Source organism: Temnothorax longispinosus, chromosome 3, assembly GCF_030848805.1.
Source record: "Temnothorax longispinosus isolate EJ_2023e chromosome 3, Tlon_JGU_v1, whole genome shotgun sequence".
In the NCBI taxonomy this organism is placed as follows: Eukaryota; Metazoa; Arthropoda; class Insecta; order Hymenoptera; family Formicidae; genus Temnothorax; species Temnothorax longispinosus.
This window is the reverse complement of record NC_092360.1, coordinates 10,792,124-10,819,871: the sequence shown is the minus strand read 5'-3', so window position 1 is coordinate 10,819,871 and position 27,748 is coordinate 10,792,124. Positions and strand designations below refer to the sequence as shown.

Sequence of the window (27,748 nt, the reverse complement as noted above, 5' to 3'; positions counted from 1 at the left end):
CACACCGGACCGTTCGTGCGAAATTTTTCAGCAACAGTAAAATAACATTTGCAAAATAATGCCGCGATCCTTTATATCTCGCCCAATAGTAACGTAAATCGCACGCTATAAATTGTGTCAGTTGCTTGTTACTTTATGTTAAAACTTGGAATGGTGCTGATTACACAAAGTGATAATTAATATATAAAATGTTAAAGAAAGATTCTTTATTTAGATCTACGACGGAAAATCTTCAGAGTATTGGGACATCAATAGCTTTTCATTTACAAACGATTGAAAATATCGCATAACGACTTAAAATTAATATATGTATTTTAAATCCACACTTATACCGAATTTTTAATTTTTCAAATCTAGAGGTTTTCGCGAAATATTAAACTCTTGATATTATTTTATAATTTTTGCTTTGGATTTGAATAAGAAATCTGTTCTGATGTCTCTTTAAAAAAGGGCGAAATTATTCTGTCTTGATAAAAGATGTGTACGCTCTTTTTTATTTTAATTAATTGAAGTTATTATAGAAAATAAGTTTAACCTAGAAACGGCGAACTGTCGCCGGCACGGAAACTTCCGGGGCTAAAAAGAATCGTCCCCATTAAGGAATCCGATAATCGACGCAACTTTCAACCGCGTGACCCCCGAGATGGGTCAAGGATCTCCACGTAGGATAATCGACGATCCATAAGGCTTCATCGATCAGTCAGCACGCGTTATTAGGGTGGCAAGCTGATAGGAGAGTCTTGAGTAGGGGCAAGGGAAATATTTCGGTTCGCGTTAATGTGCGTCTGTTACGCATAAAGGAACGATAGATCGGCAAACTCAGGGGGGAAGAGGGTAAGACTCCCGTGGAATTGTATAATTAGATTAGGTACAAGGCGTATTAGCATATCATACATATTCCATGGAGAAGGAAGAGAACGTCGGGAATCATATTGCATTCGATGGCCATGGCTACGCAACCCAGTGCTTTCTCGCTAGTTTTTCATCCTGACAACGGTATTTGACATCGGTAATAACATTCTTTTATCTTTCTTCTCATTGTCTTTGTATTGTCTAATATTAGCATGCAATTATTTTTACCGTTTGCTTTAAAAATTGTGTTCTCGGTTTAGTTTTTACACGCAAAGACAAAAGTTTTCCCTTTTATTTTAAATCTCTCAAGTGTCTTATTACACAACGAAAAATCACTCGATAGAGTTCTTAATACATTTGAGAGAAAATAGATTTCTCTTCCTTTGCAACGATTTAGTTACCGTGTTTTCCGATAATTGAAGTAACTCGATCATCATGATTTATATTTGCCGGCAATCGGCACTTATCTCGATCTTACGACACGTCATGTCGCGGTCGAATGAACGAGCCTGAGCGCCGCTCGTCGGTTGCACACGCACCATTATGCACTCCGGGCATGGAGGCAGGCGAGGCAGGCGGCTCTTGAAGCTATGCACTAGACTAGGTAGAGCTGCGAAAGCACGAGCGGGGAACAATTGGGACAAGGTCACAGTCAGCGTGTCGAAGGCGCGCCTGCCTTTTCTACGGTCAATTCGTCCCGCGGCGCGGCAGTCGAGCTCGGAAAAAAAAGGGGCAGGAATGATAGCGGCGTACGTAAAAATCACATAAGCAATTCTCTTTCCCGATTAGTTACTGGCTTCCGTTCAAATGCGATTGAGAAATACATCCGGGGAATTGACGAGAGGAGAAACACCGAGTATCTGAGTGAGCTAATAATTAGATTACTATTCAATGATCTCTGTATCAGTGTAATAGGTAATAGGATAAAGCTTGAATGAATCCGATCCAATCTGTACGCGTACAAATCCGTAACCAAGTCTAAAAAAAAGAAAAAAATCTACACGACAATAATCAAAATAACTGAAGAAAATAAGAGGAAACGAAAAGTAGAAAAGAAAATATGTTCTAAAAAAGAGATGTATCAATATTGAAGTAAAAGAATAATGAAGTTGCTGCTGTATTAGCTGATTATACAATTTCTCAGAACTGCGGACATTCGAGACCGTTCAAACAAGCACTGTTTATCGCTCATTCATCATATCGAACTATCTACGTATAGTTGAAATGACGAAATTATGTAAAAAGTTTATATGATATCTCAAACAAAGTTCGCAGATCAATATTATTGCGCGTTTTTTATTTTATATATTGCAGATGTGATGATTACCGCAGGTTTCAAGGGGTAATATCTCGAGGGGTAAAATAAGCGCGAAATAAATTTCCTCGCACTTCATTTTTGCTTCTCTCTCTCTCACCCGTGGAGTGCGTGCACTCCTGCGGATAGCGAGGTTGTGCGGAAGTGCAGTTACCGTGCTTCCGATATTCAGCGAAACGCAGTTTGCACTCGGGACCCCTTTCCTCCTCGTCGTCCGTGAAGTGCCGCTCGATAAAACGATTCGTGAGATAAAAAAAAAACAGTTACGGTTTCGTTTACGGTTTCGACAGTAGCCGAGCAACATTAAAGCAGTTAATATCCAAGGATGCATTTTAAACGTGAAAATCTGTACGTAATGCATTTATTTTGTAGAGCAATGCGGCTACTTTAAATGTAAAAAGAATTTCAGCGAGACACAGAGATTCGGTTTCATTTATATATAATAATTAGTTTACATAATTTGTTTATATAACAAAATAAATGTTTTTGCTTTTTTCCTCGGAAATTGTATACATGATAAAATGCATATACGATGAGTGAATATGTCATCAATGGATTCTTATCGATGTGTCGCCGCGAGGCGACACTAGTCTCCTCTCCGGGTGGTGCATTACGATCCCGGATACGGTATCGTTTATGCACACGTAGCACAATGCAACACACTGCAACATTGTCGAATCGTCGGCGAGCGGCGGTGGCTAAACGCGCTCCGGTGGTATGTCGGGAATTGCGGTCAATGCACCCGCGGCGTGTGCGCGCACCACACCACTGTGCATTCGGATAGAGTCGCGCGTGTTACACTCCGTGTTGTACCGCGTCTTAAAACTGTGATAGTCCTTTATTTCACGACCATTCTTCGTTACTCTTGAAACGATATCGAGATAAGTATAGCGTTCACATTTAAAGGAACTCGGATATCCGTACTTCTGAGAAACTGCATAGTCAATTAGCAGCGATTTATTGCATGTTTTGAGAAATTGTAATAGTCTTCAGGATTATATGGTTATGTGATGTGTCTTCTTCTTTTTCTGAATATCTATTTTATTTTGGAACACAACGTTTTCTTTCCTGCTTTTCGTTTTCTATTATCTGTTTCAATTATTGTCTTTATTGTTGAAAACAGATTCTTTAATATGATTACGGGTTTATTTGAATGCATGCTCTCTCTCTCTCTCCCCGTCTCTCTCTCTCTCTCTCTCTCTCTCTCTCTCCCTCCCTCCCTTTCTTTCTTTCTTTCTTTCTTTCTTTCGTGCTCTCCTCATTCGTAATCGGCGGACGACGTGCCCTTAGAAATGGGAGGGGCCCCCTCGGCCGTTGCTGCGCCGAGTCTGGACCAAGACGGGATCTTTACTGGCGATCTCAAGGTCAACTAGGTATCGGCAAAGGTCGAGGGTGAACGATCCCCAAGAGTTTTCCAAGTCTGGATACCTGGCGCATCGGCTCGTAACGTAAAATTGAGGGGTTGTCTCGCTGTATAATTGTAATCTAAATCTTTCCAAGAATTTTAGAAAATTGATTTTGGCCTTGCCAGGCTCGTTTCGGCAGAGTCTACCAGAATGATGTATAACTCAATAACTTATATAACGAAAAAATAAACCGTGATTTTTGTTTGCAATATCTAAAGATTATTCACTCTTTTATTCAATAACATATACATATAAATATACATATACATGAACAACACAAGGAAAACGGCATTTCTGTCGCTCTTTTTTTCCAATACGCTTTAATATTTACAATAGAAAATTTCACAAAAAAAAAAAAAACAATTTATTTTCCATTTATATCGCATTCGTGACAATAATCGCACAATGGTTGAACCATCTAAAAGTTCCATGAAAACTTGAACAAACGAACTATAATCGAATAAAGTAAACCTGCATGTACAACGCAGGCCATTCACGTATCTCGATGACGAGGGCTTCACGAGATACGAGGGATGAGAAGGGATGATATACGCGTCGGGATCCAGCGAGAGGGAATTCAAGGGATAGCATGAACGGCCCAGCGGGGGTGCCGAGAGAGAAAGAGATTCATGCCTGCCGATCGGAGGACCTGAAATTGGCGGGGGCCAAAAATTAAACGTCTCCTCGCGCCGGGCAGTTTTCTCGGAAGGGTCGGGAGGAGAGTCAGTCGCGACGATGTAACTATTCTGAAACGCGCGGCGGTTAACCGCCGCGCCGACCGGGGTATCCGCCTCCGGAAATACCGGCGGTTCTTCTCGATCTACGCCACCGTGGCTAATTTGTAGCGAGTCACGAACCTCCGAGTTGCCGAGTTCTCGTAACGCGAGGCGTTGAGAAACTCGTTTGATCGCCCGCCGATAGTGAGAACGGTCGTTATATATCATAACAGGAAAGAGCGAATGATCAATTTATCATTAACCCGGGGCGAACCCGCCGGAATAATCAGAGAAACTATGAATCAGAAGAAGTGACGTATAAAAAGAATTAAAGTTGCTTTTTTTGCGATATGTTAATCTTTATAGTATAGGAATGCATTTGTACAAGAGTGTATCTATCGTTGAATCAATCGATAAATAAAGATAAAAATGCAAAGTAAAAGTCAACATATCATTACGTCGTCTCGTCTAGATCTACATATAATTATCGTGGAACGTAGTGAATGTTTGTTCGGAATTACAATCCGTAATAGAAAAATCGCAGAGGCCGCGATAGCGAGATGACTCCCGTCTTCGAGATCGCGACATTTATTTTCTCATTAGAGAAGGAATTCTCGACGAGAGTGAACGGGGGAAAAAAGAAAGAAAAGAGAACGAGACCGCAATCCGAAGTCGATCCCTTCGTTCCGTGGTAATTCCGGTTCGGCGGAAAAAAAAGGAAACTCTACGGGTTAATATGATGAATGATCGGACGCTCTCGCTCCTAATATAATTCTGCGAAGTGCAGGCGGGAGAGGTGTGTGCCGCCTCGAGGCGTTAAATCGAGAGATAGCCGCGTGTACGTATATAAATACCGTGCCGATGGACCTTCGATCCGTCCGCGGGAGCGGAGCCGCCGATAAATCACTGAGGCTTTATTCCGCGCGAATTAAAAGTGTCGATAAAGCCCCGCTGGCAAAGAGCGATCGCGGAAAGTCCGCAAAAAGTAGACTCGCTCGTCGTTACGCCCGATTGCGCGTATGCCGCGTTTTAATGGGAGATGTGCACATAATTTTGTTGCGAGTGCATTTCGACAGTGTGTACAAGTACATCTCCATTAAAATTTAGTGAACTATATAAATCTATATTATAGCTAAAATTAGAATTGTGATTGTTACGCGATTTCGTTTTATCGCGTAACATGATTTATCATATAAAAAATTTGCTTTTCACACGTTAATTTGTTGATACAGCTTGACGTTATTATTGGTGCCTGACGTAATTGTAATTAACTAATTTAGTTGTTTATTTCTGTAGATCACAGCTGTAGTCATAATATAGATAAAGAAGTCATAAGACAGATAATTTAGTTAAATCGGGAGAGATACTCATACATTTTTAGTTAACGATAATGAACGTTTCAATAATCAGCTGCTAATGGACGCAAACCGACGCAGCAATTTTCCGCTTTGTATATGCTGATAAAGCGACATCGTACAATCATGGTCATTAACATATTGATATTTAAAATACGTTTTTTTCTCTCACATTAAAAAAAATGATGATAGTCTTTAAAATGAGACTATTAGACTATAATAATTTTTCAAGGTATCATGTTGCATTCCGTCTATTTTATTATTTTAATTAATTTCATCGTCATAGGAAGAGATGATAATAATAACTTTATATGTCACTTTTATATTAATACAAAAATAAGCGATATATATTTTTAATCTTAAATTAACAAAATACCATGTTTATTTATAATGTTTAATTAAAAATGCGAATCCTCGTGAATGAATTCTCTAGAGATTATGTGAACGTTATAATTCATCTCGAAGTTGCCCCGATTTTGTAACCGCTGTACAACCCTGATATTTCGCGTAAATGAATTATCTGTTTGACGGATGAACTTCTCGAGATCCGTGCGAGTTCCTTGTCCGATAGCAGAGTTCAACGATATTGCGACACAAGCGATGCTGCAATGTGACAGTCGCCGCGCCCGTGACGTATCGACCCTACAGGACAACTTGCCGCGCCAGCTAGTCCTTATCTCGGACTCGGACTCGAGAATCCGCTTGAAAGGCTCTCCCGCGCTCGCGGGATTCCTATCTCGGTTCCCCTCCCCCCGTCCATACGCTGATTCGCGGGACGCGCGCTGAAATAACTCGCCACGACTGCCTCGGCATCGATCGCGATTTAATAATAGCCCCGGCATCGTTCCCGTCGACTATTTTTAGTATTACCCAGTCATCGCGACCTACAGCCGCCACCGCAACGGCACGGTGAGACTTTCAATGGCACTCCACTCGCCGTGGCACCGCCGCGATTCGAGTCTCGCACCGGGTACGCCGATCGCGATGATACCAGTTCCAGCCATAGTTCCACGCGCTATTAATGATACTTATATCTGTGTCTTAATTATTGAAGAACGGCTAATAAAACAGCAATAACGATTTGATGCGATACGTAGTATCTTCCAACATCCAAGATTATCAACTTGCTACTAGTTATCGAAAGCGATGCTCTTTGATACTGTGAGATTACCGATAAATGTCACCAATACAATCTTGGATATTGAGATTCTGTTACCATTCAATTTTTATGCGTAACGTTAATAATAAGGTAATATAAAACTGATTAGAAGTATCGTGATAAAGTGTCAGCAGTTTTCTTTCGCTTAATAAAGAGACGATTATGGTAATGTGTCGATGAGATACGCAAGGATATCTGCGAAAGCTTCTTCCGATCGGTGTTCATTGAGATTCCAATCGCGGAAAATTTGATGGATGGCGGAAACGGTGAAAGAGAGAATCGAGGGGTTCAATCTTATGCGAAGACAGAAATGTGACGGGAAATGATCTCGACAGAAAAATTGCAAATAAAGAACGAAACGTACTTTATGTAAATCGCATTACTTCTAATGTCTTGAGGCTTTTGAAAGTGCTGTTGGTTTCCTTTATTACCCCTCCGTCGCGATTAACGTTTCGCTTGTAAATCTTCTACACCTTATAGCCTTTCGATTCTTGTTACTCGACTGTAATGTGATCTTAAATTATCAAAATCTTTTTTATTATTTTATCTGTGATTGGTATACCTTTCTGCACAAATTATTCTTTCTCCGTAAGAGATGTCAATATTTAATCCCCAATCGTAGACACGTAACTCCTCGCTGCGTTACACCCTCGGGCGTTCGAAGGGGATGTTCGCTTACACGGCGAATGGATATACGCCTATATATTTCCGTAGGGACGCCATTTCCTGGCCAAGCACGGCGCCGATAAATCCCACGCTCGGTTTATCGGACCCGTTCTATTGTGTCGCACCAACCGGTCGGTCAGCCGGCCGTCCGGTTCGGATCTAGGATAAGCCATACAGTTACTAGCCACTTAACCCTTATCCCCGATCCGCATATACTTTTGTCTTAACGAACAAACGAAAGCTCGTTGGAATTGTTTTTTTTTCCGACGCATTTAAGATTTCTGAATCGGCAGATAGAGTGTCGTGTGTCTTCAATTCGTGATTTTTATATTTTCTGAAAGCGGAGACCGATTGTATGCTAACAGCAGGTTGCTCTAAGCGTAATTGGAGAAGTTGTGTGCTTTCTAAGGCAGTTCAAAATCGTATCGTTTCAAATTTGTTGATGCCGTTTAATAGTAAACATATGCATGAATGTGTATATTGGCTACTACGGGAGAGTAAAATGATAGTCGTCAAAACTCGCAAAGATTACTATTTGCAAGCATTTGAATTTAATTACGAGGTTTTTCAATCTTAGCTTGCGCAATGTAATTTGTAAATTACATATGCTTTTTTTAATTATGCAATTTTTCTTCTACGTTTTCTCTTTGTGTTTGTCATTTATTATAATTGTAAAATGTATAGAGACCTACATTTCTATGTATCACATCTTAGTAGTACGGATTCATTATTTATTTTATATATTTTTTATTATATACATATGTATAATTTATTAGTTTATTTTTATTATATATAAGCATGTATAATTAATTTGTTATACCTGTTTATTAAATTTCCTTAAATTTGCAATAAATGACGTGAGTAGAGTTAAAATTTCGAGTTTATTATGTCAAGTTGTTTTTATTAAATACTTTGGAAATATAAATTACTGTATCATTCCAATGAAGTTATAGCCATACTGTTGAGCTGAGATTTACGAATATGTTGACTCGGACGCCTTCTTTTTTTTAAGTGCCGATCAGGTATCTGGCTGTGTCAGCGGATACATAATAGGCCTCGTGATCAGCAAGGCCGAGTCATGCTCATGAAGTCGTCGTCACCTTTGCCTTCGCCGTTCTCGATCCTTTTCTCTCTCGTCGTCGTTAGTGCGAGGAACACATTAATGTCCTCCCTTTTCTCTGGTTGTTCGTGCCGGGGCATTAAACGACCATTAGGAGCCCGCCAAAGATCGGGGAGCCACGACGACGATTCTCTACCGTCGTGGCTTAATTACTTTCCGATCGTGGCTGCTCTCGCTTAATCGAATCTCGACTAATCGCACATTCGCTCGCATCTACTCGACTTTTGCGCATAACGCATTCTTGTCGATCCGAACCGAGAGTAATGTTGTACGTCCATTCACTTAAAAAGCCCCCAAAATCGCGGAAGACTGTATGACTTTTTTTCCTCGCGAGAGAGATCTTTCTTTAAATATAATTTCATGTTTAGGTTAATTTAATCAGTTTCATCTGTCGTAAATAACATTATATGTCACTTGCAAAACAATTGAAAAAAAAAAAAAGGAACAAGTTTATCGTGATTATTTTAATATTGATTTTATCACTAAAAAATGTTGCGGTGTTACTTTTACCCTCGATGAAAATCTGATTAAGAGTGTGACCAAAGAATCCCGATTAATTGTCCGAGGTAGTAAAAGTTTGGAATTTTCCTTGTCGTAAATTCTCAACGCGCACCATAATCCCATCTCGTCATACAATTAATCTGAACAATACGTTACCTGCCTCGCAATCCTTCTATCTTCAGGGAGCAGGAAGAAGGGTTTTAGCCGATAGGGGTGGGAGGAGGAGTACGGGCAAAGTGCAAGAGATGTACGGGGAAGGGGGAGTAAAGAGGGGTACAGAGGGGTAAGTTTTGCGACGAGGGTCGAAGTTACTAACGATGGCTTTTGTGAACGCGCGCGGGACCGTCGTTGAACGAGGGAATGCCGGGATTAAACGACACGCCAACCCCTCTGGGCCGTTTGTCATCCCCGACCGCCCTGTTTGTATGCACGTGCAACCGTACGTGCACGCAGGTGCGCACAGCTTGGTGCGTGGCCTGGGCAAATATTTTCCGACATGATATCGGCGACCACTTCCCTAAGGGTTTTTTTTTTAGATTTTCTTTAATCTCTCTCTGCGACCAGTCTTGGGAAATCCGTTTGATTACTGAGGCTTTCCAATCCTTTAAAATTAATCAAATATTTGGATGGCTATTGCAATTCTTTTTCTTTCGTTTTGCATTACTATTATTTTATTATTTTTGCACTTTCAAAAACAAAAAAATATTGTTTTTTAAAAGTACTTTTAAAAGTAAGATGTTTTTTAAATGGCTTATTTCTTTAAATAATTTTGAACGTGTCGTTACTGATTTTCTTATTTTTCATCTTTGTTAATTTCATTAAAATCTATTTATCTATTTTAGTCAATCTTTAATTCGTGACAATCTAAATCATGATTGAATTCTCTGGTTATAATTTCATGTACATTCTGACATATGAATATATTATGATTTTTCTATTAAATTCTGTCACGAATTATCATAGATTATTATTTAAAACGAGCTTGAGATTGCGCTTAAAAATTGTGTCATTGCGGTTTTTGAAATATTAATGACAGTTGTATCAAATAAAAATTTTATATTGTTCTAATTTATATTGTATTTATTGAAATTTAATATAGATGATAATTTAAAACTATTGATAGAAAAGAGAATATTTATACATCAATGAATTTTATAAAAGTTCACAATTTGTTTAATATACAATTTAAATTTGTAATGAAAACTTTGCTTTTGTATTCATCGCGCATTTTTATCCTCGCTCCGCCTGAACTTTGATTTTAACAATTCGCGCGGGCCAACAGTTCGACGATAATAAATATTCTAGGCAGCGACTTATATACGGCCAAGCCGGAAAGACAGGTTGAAGATCGCAAGGTCGGTCACTGCACTCGGGAATTGCATACGGTGCAATCCGGGTAATCGTTGGCTCGGTGCGTTCAGGGCCGTGCAGAATGCGAAGGAGCGATGCACCGATTGCACGCGAGCGTTTCCTTCCATTGCCTGGATTTCTCACGCGCGCACTCGTGACGGGAAGGTGTTTACGAATAAGCTTTTCGCGTACAATTTTATCGTATAATTTATTCTCATCTTTTACTATTCGGTGAATTTTAGCTTTGCAGCTAATGTAAAGCAGTTCTAATTATTTTAAATAAATTACGATTATTTTAACAGCGTTAACTTCTATTCGCAATCAGATAAGGAAGGAAATTATCGACTTTTTATTTTTGACTTCAAATTCATAATTTAATATGGTACAAGATCTTACTTAATATCGGTAGAGAGAGGGCACGAGATAGTTACGGGGCAGTACTTCGGTCGACTTGTCAGGGATGTAAGCCCCTTGTACCGTATAAAGAAGAGGAAACGTCGACAAACCCTCACCTTCCACCTCCCGTCTTCTCATCGCGAAACGAGTAACCCGCTTTACGATTCACGGGACACGACCGGGAAACGCTGCGGGGCGAAATCTGCGAGACGTCGGAGGAAATTTTCCGGCGTCTTCTTCCAATCCTCCCGTCCCTCGTTCCACCTCTCCTCTTTGCTTTTCCGCGCTTACCGCCGCCATCCCTTCGTACTCCTTCGCCTCTATATACTTGCTCCGTGCTGCTTTATGATCTGTCTGCTCCGAGCTCTTCTTCCGGCGTGGCGCGTCCTCGAGATCGTTCTGAATTTCATTGTCATTTCGTATAACCTGCCGAGCTCTCTCTCTCACATCGGTGTTCCTTTGAATTTTCTCTTCCGAAACCCGACTTGATTCGCCCGTTCTCGACGCGGCGCCGAGAAGATATCTCGCGTTGGCCGAGAAATGTATGCGTTTGTCGCGGTTATCGACTCGTGTTAATTTCGAAAATTTAGAAATTCGCCTGTTTATTTCGAGCATCCAATCCTCGATTGATTCCTCGATATCTTTAGAATGGCGTAGCTACTTTTGAAAATCGGCATCGTATAAATTGACGTTTCGGTTAATGACCAATTTCGATGGTAGATTTGTCGTAAAATGCCGCTCCTTTTAAAGACGAATTTTGATGATGTATTAAAAGACGTCTAATTTAGTTTATTGAGCAAGAGCATAGACACTAGAAATAAACTTTGGAAAATTTTTCCTTTTCCAAAACTTTGAGAATTTATTTTATTGCATGCAGAATAAACTACTTAATAATAGCATTTATTCGGCCGAATATACTTGCCGAATTATGAATTGTCTTCTCAAATTAAGTTTGTGCTTGAATTTATCGATACGTATTAAAATATTATACGTCGCAGACTAGCCGTATTTTTGGGCTCGATCGACCACCACTGTATAATTTTCCCGGTATATTTTTATTATCTCTTCGTCGATTTGCGCGACTTGAATTAGAAATGATTGCAATCGCCGAACAGACGGCTATTAGACACTAAGATAGCGAAATAGTCTTAGTCAGATTTTCAGAATTAACTTATATTTTTATAGAAGTATTATTAACTTATTATATGTTTTTACATGATCCCTTTATTTTTGAAGTTCCATGCTTTTGAAGTCTTGCATAAATAGTGCGAAATCTTTTAATTAATACTTGGCAATCTATCTTTTAATCTCTCTAATGATTTATATTTTTATAACTATAAAGCTTTTTGATGAAATAAATTTTATTTATAATATTCAGAACAAATTTATATAAATAAGAAAATGTTAATAGTGCCCACATATTTTTGAGGGCTTCTATTTTTTATTGTTTTACATTTCACATTTGTATATTTGAATAATAAGTCTTTCTTATTTACAAGCCTTTTTTACAATACAAAGTTCTTTTAGATACGGATATTAAATACCGTGGTAAAACATAGGAGTTAGCTTATAAAAGCATGTAATTTAATATTATGCAATCTTCCATCTATGAGCGTGCGAAAATCGTTACGCAAAACTTGTTCTTCTTTTTCTCCATTCCCTTCGACGGCTTCTCGACGAGTTTTCCCGGCAGTGGCATACAGAGGCACGAGTTGTTCGAACTTTAATTCGGTCATCCACCTTGTAACGGGTTCTCCGACTCGGCTATAGCTTGAAAACTAACTTCGCCGGTGCAGGAGAGACGGTGGCCGAGTGCGATTCAGCTGGCGAGATAGTGAACTGCAGTCGACAAACAAGACGGGAACCATTAAACTTTCACGATAGAAATTTGGCTGTCGTTAATTCAGATCAATCTTGACGAGGACATTTTCGATCAGCCATAACTAACGTGACGTTTATCGCACGTCGAGAAATATCTCATAAATAATACGACGAATCACGACAGCTCGTTTCTTGCACGAAAACGCAAGGCTATAATGTCTAATCACGAAATTCTTTAACATCGAGAGTTCAAAAGAGGTGGTAAAAAGTAAATTGGAAAAAAAAAATGTTAATTGACGAAACTTTACGTTGATGAAAATTTAATTTGAAGCTTAATTTACAAATGGAATGTTAAATGTTGCGGCAGACGATATGACGCTCAATGAAATCTCCCAAACTTAAAAATCCGCCGAAGAGAGATTTGTTTGCATTACAAGCGCAGATTGTATAAATTGACATTTTAACTGCGTCGTTGATACTTTCGTTATCGCTACACGATGTATCCCGTTTCTAGCGAGCGACGCGATGTTCGGAAAAAAGTCACGTGTTACACGTGTGCACGCATAGTAACGAGTTTGAAGAGTTCGATATTCCGACGATATTTTGACGCAGCGATAACGAGACTAATGTCGGTCGCAAACTTGGTGTAATTCGTCACGATTTAAACGTCGTTTGGAGGGCGTGCATATTAAAGGATCGTTGGCGGCAACGTTTGTCTTACGCGGTCATTATGAGGATTATATACGGCAATCTGCTGCTGCAGCAAATTTTCCTCCGAATCCCAGCAATTAACGTGCTACTCTTGCGATGGTGGTTCTGAGACGGCAATTGAATTCGCCGTCTCGGGAGAGAAAGTGGAACGAGAGGGGAGGCGTAATTGTAATTTTGTCACGACGAAAGTTGCCTCGAGTGCAGCGAGACGCGTCCTGAGAATGCATCTTCGTGCCGCTGACGTGAAAAATGTATCTTCACGACAGTCATAAAATGCGCTCACAGATGTTTACTATTGCAATACCAGCTGCTGAAGAAGAAACACTTTAAAACGAAATTGTAGTAAAATGATTAGAACGAAATTAGAACGGAAAGAATGATAATTGACGCGTGTATACATTTAAGACTTTTAAACGAGGTCTGACACATTATTTGTCACTTTAATGATCGGGTCTTTCATGATTGTACTCGATTGAGTTTAATGGGCCATTCGGGTGGGATTAAGTTAACAGCTGATTGGTTTCCGGAGTCGCATATGAGTACTGTGCGCTGTATTATTTTGTGCTTATACGGCGAATAATATATGCGTCAGTTGCGGAGAAATCGCGTTTGCGAACGGAATGCCGTGTCCCGATATTCGCCAGCCTCGGCGAAGCGAATCGACTCGATTCGCGCGTAACTCGCCGTTTCTCCGCTGGCTCTGCCGATGTGCGGGGGAAAGAGATTTCTTCGCATAATGTAAAAATCTCGGGGCTTGATTAAATGAACGCGAAATTGGTGTTTATAGTATATTATTACCGTGTTGCGGAGTGATAGGCCGCTACCGCTTCGCACAAAATCGCTCCATCATTCGTGCTAGCTTATTTCGTCGAATTTACTCGTGCGATACACGTATCATAATGATTTTGATCGTAAATTTTGTATGTAAACGCGAGAACGACTTTTGCTGTTCCGCGACGACGTGTTTTGTGAATTATTGCAATTTTGCAACGATTTGCGTGTAATGATCGGTGTTTCTTGTCTGTTTCAGGTAACTTGACGGAAAATTATGAGATGGCCGCGGTAACGCAGGGCTTCTGACTTACTCTATAGGTACAGTTTATTATTAGTCGTAAAGAGCAGACACGACGAGGTTTCCTTTATACGAGTCTGTACCCCGGCTACGGTACACCCGCAGTATATCGGCTGTATTAACTTGCGACTACGTGCTCGTCGACCGTTACAACACGATACAACGGCGGCGAGCCTTGAAACACGCGCGCTTCTCTATCCCTTTGCCCTACTTATGAAACCTCGTTAACACAAAATTGTGCGACGTATGTACCACGCGATTGCAATTTTCGTTTACGAAAGAATTTCATTATTCAATAAAACTCGTTCAGACCCGTATTTCGGTTTATTATAAAATAATTCAATTACTAATAGTTAACAATTTGATTAGCTGCTTTTTAAAAATAATTTTTGAGAAAATATATTTAATAAGCCATTACAATCGTCTTAAAATTCGAAAAAGGATATTGCCTTGCTGTCGTTCTTCAGGATTTAATTCTTCAAGACACGTATGTCTTGCATTGTGTCTTCTGAATGTTTAGAATGTCATTTACATTCGTTAGTTGTACGTATATAATGAAGAAAAGTCGCAAAGGAATTACTTCCTTTGTCACATTCCTTTTTTTTCGTGACTTTTTCTGTGGTCTTCCAGCTCGAAAAGAGTCCAATAAATGCGCGAATAATAAATATACGCGTCGGATGATTATTAGGATGCAAATATGCGATGATTACTCTCTAGTTTTCTATCTTTTCTCATTGCGACGCGTCGCGATGTGGCGAGAAAGAGAGAAATGAAGGCGGAACGGGGACGGATGCGGATTAAACCAAATGCAAATATTTAATTAAATTCACGCGGCGGCGCAACGACGGTGGTTTATGAGCGCTAGCATATAATTTCTTCGCGGAAAGTAGCAGCGAAAGTGGAAGCGGATGCGGCCTCGGCGTAGACAACCGCCGGGCTGGATTTCTTCTGGATTTCGAATCGCAAGAGTATATGCGGTTTCGCCGTAACGCAATTCGGATGAACGGTCTAGTTCTTGATTACGCGCGTTTGCTGTTTCATTTATTATTTTATTTCGTTTTACAGATAAATATGCCGTAAAACGTTCAATTAACGTCAGAAGTGCGGGAAATAGAGATTTGCAATTTTACATTTTAATGAACGATTAAGTGCTCGCGACAAGATAATAATAATGATATGTAAAGTGGATCATATACAGGGTGACAATTGGGAAGTTCCTGAAACTAAGTAGCTGTTGTTTTGTAATGAATGGACAAAATAAAATTAATTAAATGCTTGTAGGCAAAACCCCCATTATTTTCATTATTGCAGTACAAAAAGAACAAATATATATAGTCCTATATTTTATATGGGTATTTATATATTTTATATATATATATATATATACACAAGCTTTATTTAATTTTATTTATTAACTAATTTTTATTAACATAGTGTAAACAGAACACACAAACTTGTAAAAATAAATATTGAAAGGATCAACAATTTGGCTGATTGCATAATTCAGTGATATGTTTTTAAAATGATTACACCTTTGCACAATAATTGAAGCACTTTTGAAAACTAAATACACTTTCTAATATTAATAACGGTATAAATTGTGCTTTGAAGAATTCTAGATAAATTTCTTATATGGAAATGACTGCTCGTATCAAGATCTTCGAACATATATCACTGAGCCATGCGACCAATTAAATTTTTTATTTTTTAAATCTATTTTTACAAGTTTATAAATATGTATTTTTTAATATTATGAATAATACAAAAATAACGATTTTTTTGCAGAATAATGTTTAGTTTATTTTAATCTTCTCTCTCTCTCTCTCTCTCTCTCTCTCTCTCTCTCTCTCTGTAGATTTATTACAGTTTAATTCAGCAGCTTCCTAATTGTCACCTTGTATATTGAGAGGAATTAGAGGAAGACGGAGGACTTTAGTTTTGCAGTGGAAGTATTATTCTCGAGATTATGGAAGTGAATAACGAGACTAATTAACCGCTTTCAATCTTACACGTACTAAGCTATCCAATCGTTTTATGCTAATAAACTGCTGTAAAACGAGGCGAAGTGAAATGACATTGATTCGAGAAGTGGCGCGCGCGCTTCTCGACGGCGCGGTGCGCGCTTTGGATATATAGACCTTTCTCGCAGGTAATTCGGTATGCGGGGTTATCGTAGCATCTCCATATTCCCGGAGCATGCCGGAGAATGCTGCCGGGCCCTCTCCTTCTCCGTCGTGATATACGATCGAACCTTACGGTTTTCTTGCTGCCCGGCGAGACAAACGAGCTCGCCTGCCCGTTGCCGTGAAAGAAAGCCAGGAAGGTATGCAAATCGGGAAAACAGCCGCAGGAGATGGATTAGCCGGATATCGGAAGTACTAATGGATATTAGAATACTGAGTGCCGGAGGATTACTTCACGTCCTTCCTCTTTTCCGTGGTCGCGTTTCGACCTCGCCGCGTGATTAATGCACTCGAGAAGAAGCTATCGACTCCACCGACTTATCTTCACCATGCGCGCTGTCGGCGAATCCTCGTCATTTCTCGTACCTCGCAACGGAAGGAAGTATGACAGTGTCAACCAGAAATATTAGATCACACGTGAAAAAAGCACGTAAAAAGAGGCGAGATATAAAGACGAGGCAGCTGCTCGATATAGAAATTCGATTGCGCATGAAACAATTCTGATTTTTGCGACGTAACGTCGTGCCGTTCGTCCAAGCGTGAGATCGTTTCTCATTTTCCTGCGAATATTCGAGTTCATCTCTGTATTTTTGGCGCGCGATATCGCATGCTATCGACGTCGCGTCGCGAGAGATTTACGAAGTTATGTCGTTCTTAAATAAAGTAGCATTCCGGCATAGCGGAGATCTCGATCTTCGTGTCTGCATTGAAACAACTCTTCTCAAATATTTACATCCGCGGATGCGCGGATGCGCACACGTTCCTTCTCCACTCCATCCGCAATACTTACAGTACTTCGCTGGTACAGCTCGCGATTACACGCGCTCGCGGTGAAAGTCAATTACGCGCTCCAACACATCTCGCAGCCGCTAACCCACGATTACGCCGGTAATCCGCATCACTACGCATTAACGTGTTGTATATTACAATGAATTCATATACGTTAAGGAGGATAATTCTCATGCACGGCCGTTTTGCGCAGCGATGCATCGCGAATGCTGCATCGTTCTTATTAAAGCATCCGAGGTATACGAAAAGATTCACTGGTTCCAAGACTTTTGAGTAACTTGCAAATTCGCGAAAAAATAAAAAATGGATTAACGGAATAATCGAACTAATTCTTGTATGCTTAATTTTAACCAGTCGATGTGTAAACACGTTTGGATAGTCTAACAATATAATGAAATAAGAAGCATTCATCGAGTAAAGTTGAAATATACAAGGAACTCGGGGGGAACGAGGGTATATATCGTACGTGATGTATTCTATATGAATGAGGAGCTCGGAAACGGCCCTGCCGGGTGTGCTCACCTTTTATCTTCCTCGCGATCTGCCTCGCGTAAGTGGGATACCTCGTATCGGGCGCACGTGCATCTCGCGCCTTCCATTCATATGAGCTGTGCGGCGAGCGGGAAACCGAGTGCGCGCTGGTCGGAGTCGAAACGGCGCGGCCGCGGCGGCGGAAAGTGGAGCCCGTGTGGCGGCCGCGGCGCGTCAAGTGGGAGAAGGCATTGTGTCGGCCGAGAAAGGCGGCCTTGGGATCTAATTAATCTGAGCGACCGATATCTACGCCGTTTCCACGCGCCCCGCGTGGGAGTACGGCCGGCAGGAAATTAGATAAACGCGCGAAGCGCCTCGCGCGCGGCCGATCGGCCGACGACTCCTGCAGTGCGAGAGTCGCTCTTTCAGACAGATGGTACGCGCCTTTCGACGACAGCGAATTCCGCGCTCGAGCTGCGTCAGCTGGACGGAGAGGAGAAATATCGCCGCGCGCGCGCGCGGGCTTCGCGATGTACGATAACGGTGTCGCAAATGCGAGCGATTCGGGATTGCTTTTCAAACGAATTGTTCGCCTGGTATTATGTTAGAGACCTTACAGAGGAATGTATATGAGTGTCGCGAAGCGCTGCCGAGTTCCACGATGCATACATCATTAATTACTAGTTAACGTGTTAGCGTGTTAAACGCGTGAAGTCTAGTCGAGGGATTCGGCAAGGCGATTCGATCGACTCGCCAATGGCCAAGCGTCGAAGCAAACGAAGCAGAAATTTAACTGAGACCGTGTGATCGTCTGTTTAATTTTTTTTCAATTTTAACACGTTTAGTTTTAATGTGTTTAATAATTGTTTGCTGTTTAATTAACTAAATGTTCTTGATAAATGCTCCTTTTGATAGTTCGAGTGCTTAAAAAGTATCTCTTTCCGATCAACACGTTTTATAAATTGAATTCTTGTTATCGCAAAGCGCCAAGCACGCTTTTACCACCAAATATAACCATTTGTCAAGCAATCTAATATTTGTCCCACAGCTTCGATCGTAATAATCGTAAATTCGCTTGGCGTTTCATACGTCGAAACGCTCTCTCTCCATAACGGGTCTTTCTCGAAGTTCGCCCAGTCAGCGAACAGAATGTTGACCTACGAATATTCGAATGGTTGCACCACCAATTGGCCACTTTGGTGCATCGCCAGCAAGACGTTTCGATCCCTCGCGTCTCATTGTATGGCAAATAGACGTTAGATGCCCTCTCTCGTAAACTTATCACGCTATGATATAAGATGTTTGAAATTTACTAGCATACATTTCAAACACATGCATTTCACGACGAGTCCGAAACCGATTTTCTTTTTTAGCGAAAGATTCAAACGATGTTCTCTGAATACTGATACGAGTGCAAGCTTGTTACAACTCGGCTAATTGAATGCAGTCTCGGAGAAGTTAAACGGCCAATACAAGCTACACGGTTTACCCTGTTACTCGTTAACGTCGCACGTACCGCCGACGAGCGATGGTCGTCTCGTTTTACCTTTCCCGCGCGTTACGGGAGCCGAGTTTTACGTTGCTCCATTTCGCCTTAATTCCATTTAGCCGTCCGTGTTGCGCGCCGCCCGTCTTTCACGAGGGCGAGGTCGAGGCTGGAAGCTGCCGCCGCCGCCGCGGCCGTGGAAAAGGAACGGTCGTTACGGAAGGGCGGACGCGAGAGAGCTGACGCAATGTGAAACTAGATTTCGAGGTGGCAATGTCACCGCCGCTTGCTGCTGCTTACGCCATTAAATATGTTGATATTAAAAAGTCGTAAACATCCCTCGTAGCGCGCGATTAAAAATGAAACGGAGCGCGCGCTGATTAAAAATTACATGACTTATATTATTTTATCTCGAAAAATAATTACGTGGGTTTTTTACGTTAAGCAGACTATAATAATGATAAAATGGATTATAATATAATAGAACAAGTCATTTGTCTCTCGAAACGTCATCGAGACAGGTTTCTTGACTGCCGCTCATTATAATCATGTGAATTAAATTTAACAAGCAAGGTGCGATATTCTTTACGTTAAGTGGTTACTATATTTATAAGTTGCTTTTTTTTAGTCCTACATTATCACATTTGCGTTATTCTTGTCAGCTTATAGAGTACGTTGCTCCGATAGTTTCTGTATAGGTATTTTTTTAAATTTTGCGTAAGGACATATGAGATAATTGACATATGAGACAATTGGCTATCATCTCTTTTTCTTCCTGACTTTCCAACTGATGGGGAGTAAATATTTCGAAGATCGAAGGTACTTAGATGAGCTACATTCGCCTACATTCACCTTTACTTCTATTTGTGAGAGACGATGGTATAAGTTAATGACTGTCTACAAACTGTTTTGTGTGATTACCTGCGTTAAATTCTGACCGATATAAGTTGAGTTATAACTTACTAATGTTATGCGCTGAGGATAAAAGGGTCGAAACGTACGCTAATCTTATTTAATTGGTCTAGATTATAATAAATTACATAGCACACTAATTATCACGTTTGGCTCTTATTGCCAAATTTATTAATATTATTTGATAAAATGGATATATTCCACGGTTCAAACTTCGATCAGTTTTTGGTCGTTATAGCGATATTCATGAGACAGGTGATTATTTTAATTGTTGCGTCAAGGAGTATTTATTGTATAATTAGTACTCATCTACTTGATAATGCATTCCATTGCGGTTTGCGAGAGGATGCGCACGCGTCATTAAATGGTATATACATAAATAGGGCGTGCAATGTATGAAATTACTGTTGCGGTAAAGCGATTATTTAATAGCTGTAAAACTCGTGCGATCGGCTGTGTATTAATTCATTAGCTGTGACAAGTGATTCGAGATCGTTATTATCGAGGTCATGCGGCCGACGCTTTCCGCCGGCGAAGCCATGGTCATTTGTAATCCGTGACATTTGTATACCGAGGCGTTCGCGCGTTGCACCGAAGTTGCAGTGCTCTCCTGCTCGTCACGGAAATTCCGAGACCGTTTTATCCCACTTTGGCTACCCGCAATTTTCCAACGAGAGCCGCCAAATGAATGGAACAACGACTCGGATCGCGTTTGCCGCGCCGCGGTTACCTTCTCATCCCCGTTTTCTCCCATTAAATTAATTCGTCGGCGCACATTGTTCCGATGCAAAAACCTATATTACGTCACTACCGTTATATACAAGAAGTGCACGGAGTATCGAGACTATCGAGCATGTTTGGCAAACAAGGCGACATGCCTTATCGAAAATTGCGAAGACGTAATTGCGTATAAGTCTCTATCGCAATTTTCGAAGTTTCAGCGTTAAATACCTTGGCAAATTACAAAGATCGAAGGCATCGATGGAACAACATAGATATTAATCGAATTAATATCTGCAACATTATATATTCAATTTTCGAGATCAGAGGATTTTTTGGAAAATTCTCTTGAAGAAATTCTCTTTTCCAGGCTCGGTTCCGAGGAATAATTTTTTATTTTTATAAGCAAATGATCCATTAAATTCCCTGCGCTACCGAAGCTGGCGGACAAGAAAACGTGAACGTCGACACACGGCGCTCGATCGTCCGGCGGCTCTCTCAACCTCCTTTATTCATAACGGTACAGCTTGTTCCGGACGTTAGCAAGAAACTCCGCAGCTGCCGTTTCGTGCTTCGCCGTCGTCGAATCGCTTCTTCGTCGCTTCGATGCCCGATGCCGCATCGCGGCCGAGAACGGGCAATCCGCGAGTCCTTGAGAATCTCCCACGCCGCTGTTCGGTTACCTCTTTCTTTCGCCTCGATTTTTGCCAAGTAGGTCGCAAACTGCGGACTTAATTATTCGTTCGCGCGACTCGCGGCCGAAAATATCTCCCGCTCGGACTTTCCGTTTACGGAGTTGCCGTTCTTTGGATTAATCGCTGATGTAAATGCACAATGCACTGTCATTGTTATTGCATTATTCCTATTTAAGGGAGAACTCTATTCTCGTGTCGAGATACCGGTACATAAATAGGTCATTGTATTATAGACCGAGAGAACTTATGTCCCGCGCGCCTGACGAAAATCTAACAGACGCGTAATAACATCTTACTAAAGCGAAGAATTGTACGTAAAATCGGCTCAAATAATATATTATTAGGCAATCAAGATCCAGTTCTGATCGTTAACGGCGTTCTTCCTTAATTTGATAATAACATCCTCAACGATAATTCTTCGAGGCACGTGCTTTTTTGCAGTGCCAAATATTCGCGAAAACAACCGTGGCAAAAATTCGGTAGAATCGGTCTGCATTCACCATCCTTGTGGTAGGGTCAACCGCTCGATGTGACAAGCGTGTACGGGCTCGAGTGGTCCTGTTGCATGGCGATGCCAAGTGGAACTTTTCGGTCTCTCCCTTCCTCTCTTCCTCTCTTTTTTTTTGTTGAGACTCTTTACGAATGAAAAAATCATAAGCGCCGCTTTTTCGTCACTTTCGCGGCGTTTTTAATTCCACGCTCAACTTTTGGACGATTTTTTTCAGACCGTTTTTTCGGGGACAAAGCGTATCCTCTCTCGGCCACTCGCGCGGATTTTTCCTCTCGTGCTCTTTGTAACATCACGATCGACGTAACGTTGTTTTTCTTTTTTTTCCCGAGGTCTTTTTTTTATAAATCCCGCGTTTCGCGCAATTTTCCATCTTTCATCTGTTTTCGTAAAGAATTAAACGCGCTTCGATGGAGCAGAATTGTGGCTTGAAATAGAGGAATTTTTTGTTTTTAACAATATTGTCCCATGTAGCGTCCAGTTTTACAAATCGCCTGGAACTTCGATGAGATCAATATCAATCAAAATACTTGCTTTAATATTTTAGATATATTGTGCGAAATGTTTCAACGACATTAAGAATTTGTTAGTTCTTGACGAACTTTATAGAAATAAATAAAAGTATGATACATTGAACACGACTTCAGTTAATGTACATAATGCCATAATATTTCGAGCTGGTGGTGCTTTTAAAGAATTGTATGCAGCACGTCGACGTCTCTTAAATTAACAACCGTTTAACATCAGTACTAAAACTTGAGACTTTATCGATGTGTCTCACGTGTTTTAATAAATTTTCACGATATGGAAAGCTACAAAGAAATTTTACGGTATTTTAAGGTAGCAATATTGCGACCGACCGTCGCGTTACGCGCGCCACGCGAAATTCATATTATCACCGCAGTTGTAAACTGCGAGTAACCGAAAAACCGTGTGAATTCACTGCCGAAAGTGGAATACCTCGGAATATCCCGAAAAATATTTCAGTGCGGAACGTGCAACACGTGTGCTACCTCGTTCGCTCGTGCGCTCCAACTTCCGGAATGTCCTTGCGCTACTTGGAGCTTTGACAAAGCTCCCGTTGGCACTCGATCGTGTTTAAATCCTCGTGTCGGCAGAGCTAAGGCGTTATATTTCAGCGATCAAATATACGCGTCTGTCACGATCGCGTTGCGTTTTTGTAGTAAATTGTCAGGCTAAATTAGTAAGTTTATAAACAAATAGTAATTAATAAGTAAACAAATAAATAACAAATTAATAAAAAATAGACATGCACGATCACGATCTACGAATTTATTATTGATAGAGAGAAATCGGTATATCTATATTGAAATAGTATTATACGCTTGGCGGATTTGTACCAGACAAAAGCAAACTTACGTATTTCTTTGTTCTTTTTGCATTACGCATGTACCGCGAATTTACACTTCGATGAATTCACGAGCCGTTAAGAACCGTGAATGCAATTACTCCGTTGTATAGGCTTCTAGAACACGTCGTTTTCCCCTTATTGGAGCGAATTCGTGGTCACGTTCGCGCGATTGGCAGGGGACGAGAAGCTCGTTAAACAAACTGCACCGGACTGCATCGAAGCCACCGGCTATTACCCGAGAAGTGCTAACACGCGGACATAACGAGTTGCTAACTGTAGAGATTTATGGAGAAGCATACTATTGTTTTGGCGGTATATCACAAGCTGTCGCTTTTAGAAGCCGAGGTCGGTGTGACTTCTCGAAAATGCGTCATAATACTGTCTCGAAAATTATTTATATCTACGTGTTTAGATACGTAAAGAGGTTTTTTACAATGTCGTAAACTTAATCTTAAATCTATATTTTATTTTTTTCGTGATAAGAATTTACAAAATAATTAATCGTGTGTAAGACGAAAATTATATAAGAAGGTGTATATGTATAAAAGGGCTTGTATAATCAGTTTTGTTATATAATACGTCTCGTTTTCCTTTTGTTAATACGTGATAGATTCCAGATTTTTTACAATTTTTTTTCTTGTGCACATAACTTCAGCATAAAGTTCGCACTTCGGGCACCCTCTTCAGGATGCTAGTTTGTCAAGAGGAATTCACATGTTTGCGCCGTTGGTAGGGGTCGATATCTCGTTAAACATTCCTAAGTTCTTTCAAAGAGGATGCACGTACCACATATTTGCACATGCAAAGCACATGAACGCATCGACAGATTGATAATTTACGAATCATTGAAATCGGTGTCGCCTCGTTTTCAAGGATCTCGAAAGAATCCATTCGGTCTAATATAACGTCGAAATACGAATAAATTATTCCGTTAAGTAAGCCGTTTAAACAACGAGCAACTCCTTAATTTCCTCCGCATTGACTTGAAGCTCCACTGCGAATTCCTACGTGTTTTCGGATCGCTCACGATGCGAGTTTTGCGATTCCACGCGATGAAAATATATATATATATATATATATGAGAGAGAGAGAGAGAGAGAGAGACGCGTACAGAATTGCTGCTCTTGTTAGAAATTTACTTCAAGAACTATACGCTTTCCTTGGATATCGCGTTGTCTTTTCTGTTCAATCATATCCACGTGATTTCTCCAAACGATGTAATAAAGAACCAAAGATTTCGATACGGCGTATCGGGATAAGCTCAAATGGTAGATAGAGAAGAAAGACGGAGCTCTGATTCATTTAGCGATAATTTCCCGAAAAGTCAGAACAAACCGGCTTCTCCTCCTTTCTTCGCCTCTCTTTGCCGCCATCGTGAAATTCCAGAGGAGAACGGGGAAATAATGCTTCCTCTTTCCGGCCTTTATGACGCTTGCGGCTCCGTTGTGAGTTACGTCTCGCAGCTCCCCTTTAGCTTCCTTGACCTCGTTACGTCTTGCTGCTTGAATACTCGACCGAGGCGCTGCGCCTTGTGCCTCGGAACATAATCATTCTTTGTTACATTACCCATCTTGTGTCAGGAACGATGTAATCGCGAAGAATTACAAGATGTCGACAGATCCGCGGGTCATAAAAGTCTTTGACATTGAACTACGAGTCTTGTTTTCTGAAATTAACAAAAAGTAGAATAATCTGAAAAATAAAATTACAATTTAAAAAGGACAAAGATTGGTGCATACAGGTTCTACATACTAATTAATGATTTCGTTGCATTATATATGTCAAATAAAAATCAAATGTTAACATCTAACTAAATATTTATGACCACTGCATATATCATGAAAAACATTATAAATTATCCAATGAAGGAATTTGATCTGTTTAAACATAAAACCATCCTTGTTATTTCATTTACATCGAAACCTGGAATTAAAGAGGATTAAATTCTCGATGCCGATAGCGAGACGAGAGTGAGACGTGAAATACGGTTCTCGAGGGGTTAAAGGCGCGGCGTTTTAAATCGGCTTAACGGGTCAATGAAGTTGGAAAGCACGATTCGCAGAAACGAGGTCAAGGGATGAATCGGAAGAAAAAAGGGATCGCTGGTCGAGTCGAGGGTGTATTTGTTCGAGGTATTTAATTCTGAAATAAATCTTGGTTTTTCTCCCGTCCACCCTTTTCCATTTCTCTTTCGTCGGAGAAGGGCAGTATTCGGGAAGGAATGGCTAACTACGTTGGGCGTTATAATTCCACTCGAGACGGCGAGAGTCGGCGTATCCCGGAATTTCGCAGACCCTCTCTCGTAAACGGAATCGGAAGTTATCGCGATAATACGTATACCTATATGTTGCGTCAGAATCGTAAACTCGGAGCGAGTTCAACTACGCCCGTAAAATTTTTATCGGTTAGCTCGCAGTGAGGTAGTTGCATGTATCTATACTTTTTGTTTTCACAGCGTTTCGATAAATGTTATCAAGCTTACAAGACATAAGAGACACGATCACAGACACAGACACAGACACGATCTTGTTCCTTATAGCACGCGTTAATTAAATACTGATTTTATAATCCTAACTCTCTGTTGAAAAATTGAATAGTATAATATACATTGTAATAACTAAATATTGTATATTATACAATATTTAGCTTATTATATTCATCGACTAGAAACTCGCATCTTCCCAGGTACAATTCAGGATAATAAATAAGTGAAATACGATCGTATATATGATGTATAATCAAATTAAAGAAAACGTCGTTAAACAGTCAGGACTGGATCTTGATTGTCTAATAATATATATTATTCGCGTGAATTTTACGTGCAATTCTCCGCCCGGCAAACAATTCAGGATAACTAAATAAAATTCGGGATTCAGCTCGAAATGAGCGAGGCGATTTAGATTGGGTTTCGACCTAATCGCTCCGATTGAGACAAGTTCGCGACGTCATGAACGATTTCGTTAGTCTTGCTGGAGGCTAAAGCGAGAGGTAGAGATGCGCTTGCGGTGTCGTGGCCGTCGTTTAAGCCGCGACTTAACTCGGCTTAAGGCATTACTCTTCGTCTCTCTCTCTATCTCTCTATCTCTCTAGCTCACTCTTCTCTTGCTCAGACTTCGGCTTTCCTCTTCGTACTTCCGCCTCGTTCCGCCCCGCTGCGCGGCTTTTAATCGAGCGTCAGCGGATTATCTCGACATCGAATCTACGGTCAACCTGCAAACCACCGGCAAACTCTGGACCTTTGTGCGTCATTCTATCCGCGCGACTCGGATGTCCCGTTTCACGAACTCGCAATCCGAGCGAGCGCGTCCGCTTCCTCCCTTTGACGCGAGGTCAATCGACGTGATGATAGATAAATCCGCGCGAACATGGTATCTTGATGCGATAAAACCTGCAGAATCATCGGAAGAAAAGATCGGTAGCACATTGTCACAATATGTCATTCTTATATCATTCTTGTAATCATTCCAGTTTTTAATAATGTGATATAGAGATAAATAATTCTATCTATTTGATAGAGTAATATTAATCAAATACTGTAATTAGCATGCATCATAATCGATTGTATAATATCATTTAAATTAATTGATATCGTACATTTAACACGCGGGCTCGTGAACGGTGAATATGCGCTCATTATCGGGAATCGCGGGTTAGATCAACCGTAAATGATATTCCCCGTAGGAACGTTTTAAGCGCGCGTGATCGCGGATATTGTTGATGATCGATCATTTCCAACCACTAGCCGTGATATTTACAGAGACTGCTTGCCGCGCGTGCACCACATAATTTCGCCGCTCTCGCCCTCGCCGGAAAGAAAAAGAGAGAGCGAAAGAATGGGCGCCATTTGTCGCGGATCTTATCGGACGGCGGCGGCGGGCGGACTCTTCGTTTTAAAAGCGACTCGAGCGTAAATGCGGCCTCGGAACCGCTCTCCGGTCGAACCCTCGAAACGCGCGTCGGGGCCACTGCTTTAGCACCGGATATTTATTACCCCACGGGTGTAGCCTTATCGAGTGGCCTCGCCATGCTTGAAATCGTGAGAATTCCAGCCAAACCGTATACTCTCCGCCCGCCCGCATATATACACATACACCCGACCGTTCTCCTCTTCCCCCTTGCACGTGCAGCACACGAGCGGGATTACGTACGAGTGTGTGCCCGGTAACGGGACA

The 27,748-nt window shown here is 40.9% G+C and overlaps 1 protein-coding gene across 4 annotated transcripts in view; it reads left to right on the top strand.

Annotated features, from left to right (window-relative positions):
- Nucleotides 1-27,748, top strand: part of LOC139810176 (uncharacterized) — a 170,297-nt gene that overhangs the window by 126,948 nt on the left and 15,601 nt on the right. The window contains exon 5 of one of the 4 annotated variants that reach the window (XM_071773499.1): nt 14,399-14,460. The exons of the other annotated variants lie outside the window; for them this stretch is intronic. The gene's annotated coding sequence lies outside the window, so the exon portion shown is untranslated. The remainder of the gene's footprint in view (nt 1-14,398; nt 14,461-27,748) is intronic. 4 annotated transcript variants of the gene reach the window in all.